Source organism: Lampris incognitus, chromosome 2 (genome assembly GCF_029633865.1).
Source record: "Lampris incognitus isolate fLamInc1 chromosome 2, fLamInc1.hap2, whole genome shotgun sequence".
NCBI lineage: Eukaryota > Metazoa > Chordata > Actinopteri > Lampriformes > Lampridae > Lampris > Lampris incognitus.
In genome coordinates, this window is record NC_079212.1 from 17,464,048 (window position 1) to 17,475,204 (window position 11,157).

Here is an 11,157-nt window from a genome sequence, read left to right on the forward strand (position 1 = left end):
AATGTTGTGGCTCAGGACAGATGAGAGCAAGAACAACGACATTTTCTTTAACTCCTGTTATGTTCTCTAGGAACTCCATCTCCATAACGACATAGCCACTCTAGGGGCAGGGTGCAAACTACGGGGGAGCCAGGGGGAGCTTGGCTCCCCTTAATAAGACATGAGCTCCCCTGAAAATGTGATTTGCGAAATTTTGGGGGGTCTCTAAAATATTGAAAATATGATATGCATTTATATTTTTCTGTGTCTTCATAATCATGGATCATGTATAAAATTAGGCTATCATTGATGCACGATTCATACATGAGGATCACTAAGTCACTTTTAATAAAGAGACCGGCATGTATGCAATTCTTGCCATCGCCACCGAAGCGTGACGGCACAACCAGAAAAAAAAACTCTCTTAGTCCCACTCAGTCTGCATGCCGAATCGCCATTATTCATTTCTGTTTTGTAGTCCGCATACAGATAGTGATGTCAAAAAGAAAACAAGGGTGCTTAGTTGCAAATTTTGGATTTACATGTGTGTGGGTATGTGTATGTCAGCCCTGTGATTGCCTGGCGGCCTGTCCAGGTTGTCTCCCTGCCTGCCGCCCAATGACTACTGGGATAGTCTCCAGCTCCCCGCGACCCTGAGAGCAGGATAAGCGGTTCGGATATGGATGGATGGATGGATGGATGGATAACAAATATAACCCTATCATAGAGCAACCAGAGCAAGAGGTGTCTTCTACAACTGACACTGATGCTACACCTGCTGGGATTGTTGTCAACTGGGATTGCTAAAACACTTGGCAAACCAGCCAGAGAGGCAGTTGAGGAGTTCTGCGACTGGAACAAGATAAACCACCAGGCAAAACACTGGAAAAGCTTTGTACAGCAAGCAGGACATACCTCCCCACATCATCTGAGTGTCAGAGCGGGGTTTTCTGCAGTTAATAATACTGATAGCAAGATCTGCAATAGGTTGCATGAAAACAACCTCTCATCATTCCTTTTTGTGGGCCCCCTCCGGAGAGATTCAACCCAATGCCCTTTATCATATCTTGGATTAAATCAGGTCATCACCAGTTGGATGATTTGGGGGTAGTGAATCAGGAAGTGCGGTGGATTAGCAAGGAGGAAGTGAGAGCAGCTATGAAGAGGATGAAGAGGGGAAAGGCAGTTGGTCCTGATGACATACCTGTGGAGGCATGTAGATGTTTAGGAGAGATGGCAGTGGAATTTTTTACTACATTAATTAACACAATCTTGGAAAGTGAAAGGAGGCCTGAGGAGTGGAAAAGGAGAATACTTGTACCGATTTTCAAGAATAAGGGCGATGTGCAGAACTGTAGCAACTACAGAGGTATAAAGTTGATCAGCCACAGCATGAAGATTTGGGAAAGAGTAATAGAAGCTAGGTTAAGAGGAGCGGTGACGATTAGCGAGCAGCAGTATGGTTTTATGCCAGGAAAGAGCACCACAGATGTGGTGTTTGCTTTTGAGAATGTTGATGGAGAAGTATGGAGAAGGTCAGAATGAGTTACATTGTGTCTTTGTAGATTTAGAGAAAGCGTACAACAGGGTACCAAGCGAGGAGGTGTGATATTGTATGAGGAAGTCTGGAATGGCTGAGAAGTATGTAGGAGTGGTGCACCATATGTAGGAGGGCAGTGTGACAATGGTGAGATGTGTGGTTGGAATGACAGATTGGTTCAAGGTGGAGGTGGGATTACATCAAGGATCGGCTCTGAGCCCTTTCTTATTTGCAATGGTGATGAACAGGTTGATGGACGAGATCAGGCAGGAGTCTCTGTGGACTATGATGTTTGTAGATGACATTGTGATCTGTAGCAAGACTAGGGTGCAGGTTGAGGAGAGCCTAGAGAGGTGGAGGTATGCACTGGAGAGAAGAGGAATGAAAGTCAGTAGGAGCAAGACAGGATACCTATGTGTGAATGAGAGGGAGGACAGTGAAATGGTCAGGATGCAAGGAATGGAGGTGACAAAGGTGTATGAGTATTAATACTTGGGGTCAGCTGTCCAAAGTAACGTGGAGTGCAGAAGAGAGGTGAAGAAGAGAGTACAGGCAGAGTAGAGTAGGTGAAGAAGAGTGTCAGGAGTGATTTGCGACAAAAGTGTACCAGCAAGAGTTAAAGGGAAGGTTCACAAGATGGTAGTGAGACCAGCTACGTTATATGGTTTGGAGACAGTGGTACTGATGAAAAGACAGGAAGTGGAGCTGGAGGTGGCAGAGTTGGAGATGCTAAGATTTTCATCGGGAGTGATGAAGAAGGACAGGATTAGGAACGAGTACATTAGAGAGACAGCTCAGGTTGGATGGTTTGGAGACAAAGCAAGACAGGTAAGATTGAGATGGCTTGGACTTGTGGAGGAGAGATGCTGGGTATGGATGTTGAATATCTAGCTGCCAGGGGAGAGGAAAAGAGGAAGTCCAAAGAGGAGGTTTATGGATGTGATGAGGGAGGACAAGCAGGTGGCTGGCGTGACAGAGGAAGATGCAGAAGAAAAGAAGAAATGGAAACGGATGATCCGCTATGGTGACCCCTAAAGGGAGCAGCTGAAAGTAGTAGTAATAGTAGTAGTGGTAGTAATGGTAGCAGTAAGATTCACTGTTAGCACTGTATTGTATGTGATGGGTGTTGATGAGGACGGGAGCCCTTGTAGGCAGCCTGGTCTATTTCTGTTGGTATTCACAATGTTCATGCATGTGTGTTGTTATAGGCTGGTTTCTTGATACGTGGCCCTCAGATTTGATGTCTTAATTGTACCGAGAAATTATTGTGCTCATCTGTGTGATGGATAACTTTAAATGTTGTTGATGAGGACTCTCTTGTAGGCAGGCTGGCATGCTCTGTTTTTGATTTAATGCTTATAGGCTGTTTTGCTATTTGAGCCACCTGTGTCTTATTTGTACTGAGAAACTATGCAGAGTATACTGTGCCCTGCTTTAGTTGGCCGTATTGTAGCATACTGTGATGTTTGGTTTTGATACCCGTGTAGGGTTTGATGTGGTCATTAAGTGATTATGTTATGTTGCTGTTGTTGAATTCATGGTTCACCTTATTCAGACGATATGGAACTACAAGACAGTAAAGCCAGGCCACATTACATGATTCAAAATAAATTTATTTTGAGTGTTTTCAATGAACAGATCGCCCACAGATTGCTTTGTTAAGGCTCTTGTTTACATTCTTTTACATGCCTAACAGAGCACATTCCTAACAAGATGGCGCCCCCGTCATCGCAACATACAACGTACAACACAGGTGATGTACCGACATAAAACAAGTAGGCCTACATGCTTGCAGCTATAAATCTTTCTTTGCAACAAGAGTCACAGTCAGCCCTTTCTTTGAGGCATGTGGAAGTGCCTCCCCTGGTAAAAAAAAAAAGTGAGCTCCCCCAAAAGCCATAGTTTAGCTCGCACACTGTGTAGGGGTAATCCGAATCTGCTAATCCCCAAAGGTCTAGACAAGAAATGAGCTGCATGGGAACATCGGGCAGATGTTTTTTGTTCCAATCCTCAAAGATGATGGTCACATTAGAACCCGAATCCATGAGAGTGTCACAAGGAAGGTCGTTGGCTTTGATGGTGGTGTTAATGACGGACCCACAAGACCTTCAAGTAAGTCAGTCTCAAGGGTTTCCATTTTATTGACCCTGGCAAATGCACTCATCTCTGTCTTTTGTGCTATCTTTATGTCCATCTTTGGCTCCTCATCCTTGGCGTATTATGAGCTTTGTGATTACTTTCTGTGCATTTTCAGGAGCAGTGCATTTTCATGCAATATGCCCATTTTCACCACATCTATAGCAGAAGTATTCAACAGAATCTTTGGCAGGCAGAATTTTAGATTGGACAGGTTTATAGTTTAAAGCTGCTTTGTAGCTGGGGGTACTTGTCTGTGTCTGTTGAGTTTGGTTTTAATTTCATTGACTTATATGATTATATAAATTCAATCACTTATATGATTTTGTGGAGCTTTCTCTTTTTTCTGAGTGACTGTATTTCACTTCTTGACTAATTTTTTGCTTTTTTCTTTTCCTTGCACCCTTTTGCATAGTAACCATCACTTGGTGACTGAGACAGCTTGCTCATTTACTCACTCAGCTTTGCTTTTAATTGTCGACAGCCCGCTACCTTGAAAACAAATGCCCATTGCTCCAAAGGCCCATTGCTCCAAAATTACACACTCTCCATTGTGAATCGTTGATCTGGCCAGAGATAAATACAGGAATGCTGATATTTCTGGTGAAGTAGAGATGACATTCTCACAGGTGCTTTGAATATTACATCTCCTATTCATGTGAATTAGTAGTAAATGGTATCTTTGCATCTGCACGTAAAAATACACTAAGATATTAAGGGCAACAAACTCCAGGGAGAGTGCATTTTTGGAACAGTGGGCATTTGTTTTCGGGGTAAAGAGCTGTCAGACAAATGGGCTTTTGGTCCAACAGAATTTTATTCGGACTATTGGGGTTTCGGAATAATGGGCCATCGGAACAGTCAGTCCCGTTTTCATCTGACTAGCCATGGCTATCCTTTACGGGGTTGCCTTTACATCCCGCTCCTCTACTTTTCCGATTGGCTGACAAGTTGTAAGGTACCAACCAGTGCAATTAACAAAATGTCAAGATGGACAACCTTTGCCCTCTAGGACTAGGTTGTGAACTAACCAAGTTACTCTTATATGTACAGCAAACAAGCTACTTGAATTTCAATTATCATTACCAACACAATGACAAAGAAACATTTATCTGCCTATAGCATTTTTTTAATTCACTGAACTAATAAATAATAAATAAAGTAAACTTATATAGCGCTTCTCTAATACTCAAAGTCGCTTTACAATAAATGGAGTGAAACAAGATGACAGATAAACGTAACAAAGACATACAGGGGTGGATGGGAAGGGGGGCTACGAGACGGAGAAGCGGCAGCCACACACAACGCCAGCAGTACTCTCCGACTTGGACAGATACAAAAGGGAAAGAAAAACAAACATCATAAATCACGTAAATCACAGATGAAGTCTGAAGAGGTGAGTCCCGACCAAAGACCTGAATGTGGGCAGCCTGCAGCAGTGTATTAAATACTCCACTTCACTGGCTTTAATGGAATACGTTTTAAACATTTAAGATTACTTATTCATCCCTATTTATTTAAATGCTTATTTGTCTAAAATGACATTAATTTAGACTGGGCTACACCTTTATAGTTCATGATAGTTCGCAGTCCATTCCACATGTCTTTGGAGTTGGAGCCAGAGTAGTGGGACTCAACTTTGTCCCTATGTGTGTCCCTGTCCCCATATTGTCCCTTTGTCCCTATATTGCCTCTATATTGCTATAGCTATCTCTATATTGTTACGAGTACATACTGGGTTTTCCTGTATTCATCCAAATCTGCAGAGTTGAAAGCAGTGGTCCACACTTTAAGCACGGGAAAAATTTTGCCGTTTACCCACAGCTTTTGATTTGGGAATGTGCATATGGTAATCCTCGGTACGACATCATCAATGCATTTGCCAGTGTATCCCATGATGTTGTTATCGTCCACATCTCAGAAGACTTCCAGTCTGTAGTGTGGAAGCAACGGCGTAAAACCGAGTCCTATTGGTTGGACCAACACTGGATGCATTGCGTTCCAGGCCTTTCCTGTTTGAGTTTCTGCCTGTAAGAGGGGAGCAGGAGGATCGAGGTGTGCTCTGATTTGCCAAAAGGAGGTCGGGGGAGGGCCTTATATCTTCCTTGGAACAGAGTGTGAACATGGTCAAGCATGTTACCACCGCACATAGGGAAGGTGATATGTTGGTGGAATCTAGACAGGCTTTTCTTCAGATTGGCACTGTTGACATCACCAGCGACAATAAAAGTAGCCTCAGGGTGTGCAGTATCATACCAGTTTATAACTCCATAGAGCTCATCCGGGGCTTGCACGGTGTCAGCCTGTGGAGGCATGGAAGTGTTTAGGAGAGATAGGGGGCACAGTGGCGCATTGGTTAGCGTGGCTGCCTCACAGCAAGAAGGTCAAGTCAAGTCAGTTTTATTGGTATGGCCCAATATCACAAATTACAAGGTCCCGGGTTCAAACCTTGGGGTTGTCCAACCTTGGGGGTCATCCTGGGGTGTCCTCTGTGTGGAATTTGCATGTTCTCCCCGTGTCTGCGTGGGTTTCCTGTACGGCCGATTCACCTGACCAAAGACATGTAGGTCAGGTGAATCGGCCGTACTAAATTGTCCCTAGGTGTGAATGTGTTGGCCCTGTGATGGACTGGCGGCTGGTCCAGGGTGTCTCCTCTCCTGCTGCCCAATGAGTGCTGGGATAGGCTCTAGCATCCCAAGAACCCGATTTGGATTGGCTGCTTTGATAATGGATAAATGAATGGGCATAGTGTTTCGGGGAGAACAATAAAACTGTATTCTACCGAAAAACCTTTCATTCTGGTACACAAAGGCAAGAGGGATGATGTTGGAAAATGGAGAGGGAGCTAGGGAAATGGAAGTTGAGAATTTTGAATTTAGAAGCAGGGGAACCTCAGAAAAGAGAAAGGAAAAAAAAAGATTCATCAAGTTATAGTGAGAGTGAATGTGGAAAAAAAAGCCTCCATGTTTGGAATGAAGATTTGGGATTTGAAAGAAGGTGCTGGATGTGGAGTTTTGTCAGAAAAGAATACTGTGGCAAGATGGATTAAGAATAAGGTGGGCGAAGTTAAATTTATCGATATAAAGTGATCCAGCTTGCTAGTCATCCAATGTATGTCAAAGTCACAGATGGAAAAAACCTTGAAAGTCGTGGTGTTGTGTGCTGGGTGGGAAATATACCAAGTGTCATGTTTTCTGCTCAACAAGCAAGCTCCAATAAAAGGTGTTTCATGTGATGGCGTTTCATGCAGAGTAGATGCTAGGAGAGTTAAAGAGTGTAAAGGGGTGACTGGCAGCTATAGAATGTATAGGTTTACCGTAGTTAATGAAAAGTACAGGACTAAATCTGTTATGACACACTTTGATTTGGAGTACTTCCCTGATAGTGTTCTTGAACCATGTGCTGTACCCAGTACAGCAGTATGTTCCCAAACCTTTGCAGTGCAAAAATTGTTGGAAATTTGGTCATAGTTTATTTATATGCATGAGTGTGGGAAACTGTGAAAAAGATCCAGTGTCTTCTTTGCAAAGGGAATCAATCATGCAGCATGGAAGGCTAAATGTCCAAAGAGAATAAGGGAGGCAGAAATAATTGGGGTTAAATCTAAGAAAATTAGGATGTAGGTAAGAAATATTAGGATGTGAGACAAGATGCTAGGGAGGCCTGTTTTTGGTCTTAAATCGGGGCTGCTTGTCTAAAATTGTAGTCGACAACATCCCCATAACTAATGTGTGTTCTACGTGATTCCTTGGCATTCTGCTTGATGAATCCTTATCTTGAAAACCTCATATCAGGGCCATAACCATGAAAATGGCCAAGAGTATTGGTATACTAGGCAAATCCCATCACTTGATCAACACTGTCACAATGTTATATTATTCAATGGTTTATCTGTATATTAATTATTGTAATATAGGTTGGGCTAGTACTCATCAGCCCATATACTGCCTTCAGAAACGAGCACTAATAAATTGTGTACATTGAAGACATTCCTCTCAGCCTCTATTTCTTCAGTTAGGTGTACTCAGTGTTTATCAAGTGAACCATTTCCAGATTGGCTCATTTGTTCATAGTTCCTTAAAAAGAACCCCCGTTTTTTTTTCATGACATATTTGCGAACAATTATCGATGTCATACCTACTCCACACATAGTTCTTCTCCCCTTCGACCCCTCCCCCATTCCTGTACTTCCACTTCCCACTCAGTTTAGTATATTCTACCAAGGGTCCAAAATATGGAATTCTCTGCCTTTATATTTTTTGAATTTGTCTTCACAGCAGTTTAACAGAGCCCTGAAATCTCTTCTTCTAACCAACCAGTATTTTTCATATGGTCTGCCTATATAAGCTGGGTCCAACCGATATTTTCCTTTGTCACATAAGTCTAAAGGCCTATTATGAATATCACTTGTTTTTCTTTATATATATATATATATATATATATATATATATATATATATATATATATATATATATAAAACTTTGTTAAAAGAAACACTCAACGGTAGGGAAAGTGCTCAACAAATAAGGAGCAAAATAATCCAGTTAGTCAAGTAATGGTATGAAACAGACTTGCATTGTCTCATAAAGAATTTACTTGACTCACTGGATTATTTTTTTCCTGATTTGTTGAGCACTTTCTCTACCATTGAGTGTTTCTTTTAACAAAGCTTTATATATATATATATATATATATATATATATATATATATATATATATAAAGAAAAACAAGCGATATTCATAATAGGCCTTTAGACTTATGTGACAAAGGAAAATATCGGTTGGACCCAGCTTATATAGGCAGACCATATGAAAAATACTGGTTGGTTAGAAGAAGAGATTTCAGGGCTCTGTGTCCTGTTTCCAGGACACATACCCACATCCGGCTTCCCACCCGCAGACACGGCCAATTGGGTCTGTAGGGGGCGCCCGACCAAGCCGGGTGTAACACGGAGATTCGACCCGCTGATCCCTGTGTTGGTAGGCAACCGAATAGACCGCCACGCCACCCCGACGCCCTTTCTTGTCTTATGTTAATGACAATGTTTGTGTATACTTACATGTATCATGAATGAGTTTTCTTGATGTGTGTGTGTGTGTGTGTGTGTGTGTGTGTGTGTGTGTGTGTGTGTGTGTGTGTGTGTGTGTGTGTGTGTGTGTGGTTGTGACTATGACTGATTCATTGTACTGCTGTAACATGGGTGTGTATGGGATGCATTGTTGTTGGGTGCTGTGCTGAACTGTGTCTCCGTCTGTTGCTGTATCTGGAATTATTGACAGATGCATACAAATTGTGCATACCGCACTGCTGTCACTGTTTCCTATAGTATGCTTCCTGGAGAATGCCACTTTTCAAACCCTTAGAGGGTTTTTAGGCAATTCTCCTTCACGTTCTCTTCAATTTACACATTGCATCTTTTTGTGTGTGTGTGTGTGTAAATAAAGAAACAAATGAAAACAACAAACAAACAAACGAGGGCAAGTCCGTCAGAAAGCATGCTGAATTTTGTGTTTGTAAGGATCAGTTGAAGTCTTTGGCCTTTTGAGCAATGGTAATTAACCGTACTGCTGGAATAGAAAGAAAATCTGAGAGAATTGACATAATTGTAGATGTAGCAAGGAAATTTGTGGATTTTGTGGGAGATTCTGGGGAAGGTGTGCAGCAGCTGTTGAGAGAGGCCCCTCTCAGAAACCTGAGAAAATAAAGAGGTTATAGCAGAGTGGGAAGGACGTATTTAGTTAGTGGAAATTTAGTTTAAATTCAGTAATGGCAGTAATGAACATTTTGGATGCCAACCGCCAATAAAAACCAACAAGAAGAACCTTTCACACTGATCGATTGCTCATGCGTTTACCCGTGTAGCATGGGGGGGGGGGACTTGCGGAATTTTCCTCATTAATGATGAGGAAACATTGTGTCTCATGACTTTCATGATTCCTTTCTCCTTTTCCGGTGTGATTTACTTTATGAACAGTCGCAACTGAATAGTAAATGTCTTGTGAATGTTGTGGTTATAACCGAGTAGATATTGACCATTTTTGTGGAGTTTTCATCAAGTTTTGTACATGAAGGGAGAATGCGACATTTATGAGCCTTGTCGCTTCGCACAGTAGTTGCACAAGAGGGACAACATGTCTTTATGCATGCTCAATAATCCAGGTAAGAAAATCAAAGAAATTTGAATTCCTTACATGATGCAATGGTCTAATGACAGGATGTATTGGGCAATACAAATAAAATTGACTGTTCATTGAGAGAAATGTTTCATCACTCTGATTGATGGAGTGATGAAACATCTTTCAATAAACGTTGTATCCAGATGAAGTGAGTCAACATTCTTTGATGAGAGGTGCACATGTAATAATGTGCATGCTAGCTCACAGTAAATGGAGTGGGTGCTCTTTTTGGTCATTTCGATACACTTAAAAGCATTCTTTTATTTCATTACACTTTGTATTATAGTTATGGATGAACAAAAATCGAGATATTTTATGTACTGTGGTATATTTTTGTATGTTATTCATTTAGCAACTCTAGCATTTTGTTTTTTGTTTGTTTTTTGTTTTTTTTATCCCCCCCTCCCCTTTTTTTTCCTCCCCAATTGTACCCGGGCAATTACCCCACTCTTACGGGCTATCCCAGTTGATGCTCCACCCCCTCTGCCAATCCGGGGAGGGCTGCAGACTACCACGTCTCCTCCGACACACATGGAGCCACCAGTAATCTCTCTCACTTAATCAATATTAATAAACATTACTCCAAGTTTCTCTTTGACACTGTAACTAAACTTACTAAAAAGCAGCCGTCTATTAGCTGCTCACCATTCACGGACCATGAATTTCTAGATTTTTTCTGCAAAAAGTTTGATGAGAACTTAACAAAATTAATTCATCAACTCCAGCTACTCCTGCAGATCCTGTCTTACCAAATACCTATCTATACAATGAGTCACTGATAGTCCGTTATTACAGCTTTTGAGACTATCTCTCTTGATACTTTGACTAAATTTGTGTCAGCTTCTAAAACAATTACTTGCCTACTTGACCCTTACTAGCAAAACTTTTTAAAAACATCTGGCCTTTTCTGGGACCTACAATGTTAGACATTGTTAATTTATCACTTACTACTGGCATTGTTCCCAGCAGGTTTCCCTACTTAAAAAAAACTGCACCCTGATCCAGGGTCTCTTAATAACCATCGACCAGTCTCTAATCTTCCATTCATTTCTAAAGTTCTAGAGAGAGTTGTGAATCAACAACTTTCGACCCATATAGAAGAAAACCATCTATATAAACCTTTTCGATTGGCTTTCAGGCCCTGTCACTCCACTGAAACTGCTCTGACCAGAGTGGTGAACGATCTTTTACTAGCTATGGACTCTGATTCCAGTTCTGTGCTTCTACTACCGGACCTCGGTGCAGTCTTTGACACCATTGATCACTGTATGCTATTAGACAGATTAAATTGGAATTTTGGGGTCTCTGGCTTAGCTCTCTCTTTT

At 41.6% G+C, this 11,157-nt stretch overlaps 1 pseudogene; it reads right to left on the reverse strand.

Annotated features, from left to right (window-relative positions):
* Nucleotides 1–5,622: 5,622 nt before the first annotated feature.
* LOC130128980 (putative nuclease HARBI1) overlaps nucleotides 5,623–11,157 on the reverse strand; it is a 94,776-nt pseudogene continuing 89,241 nt past the window's right edge.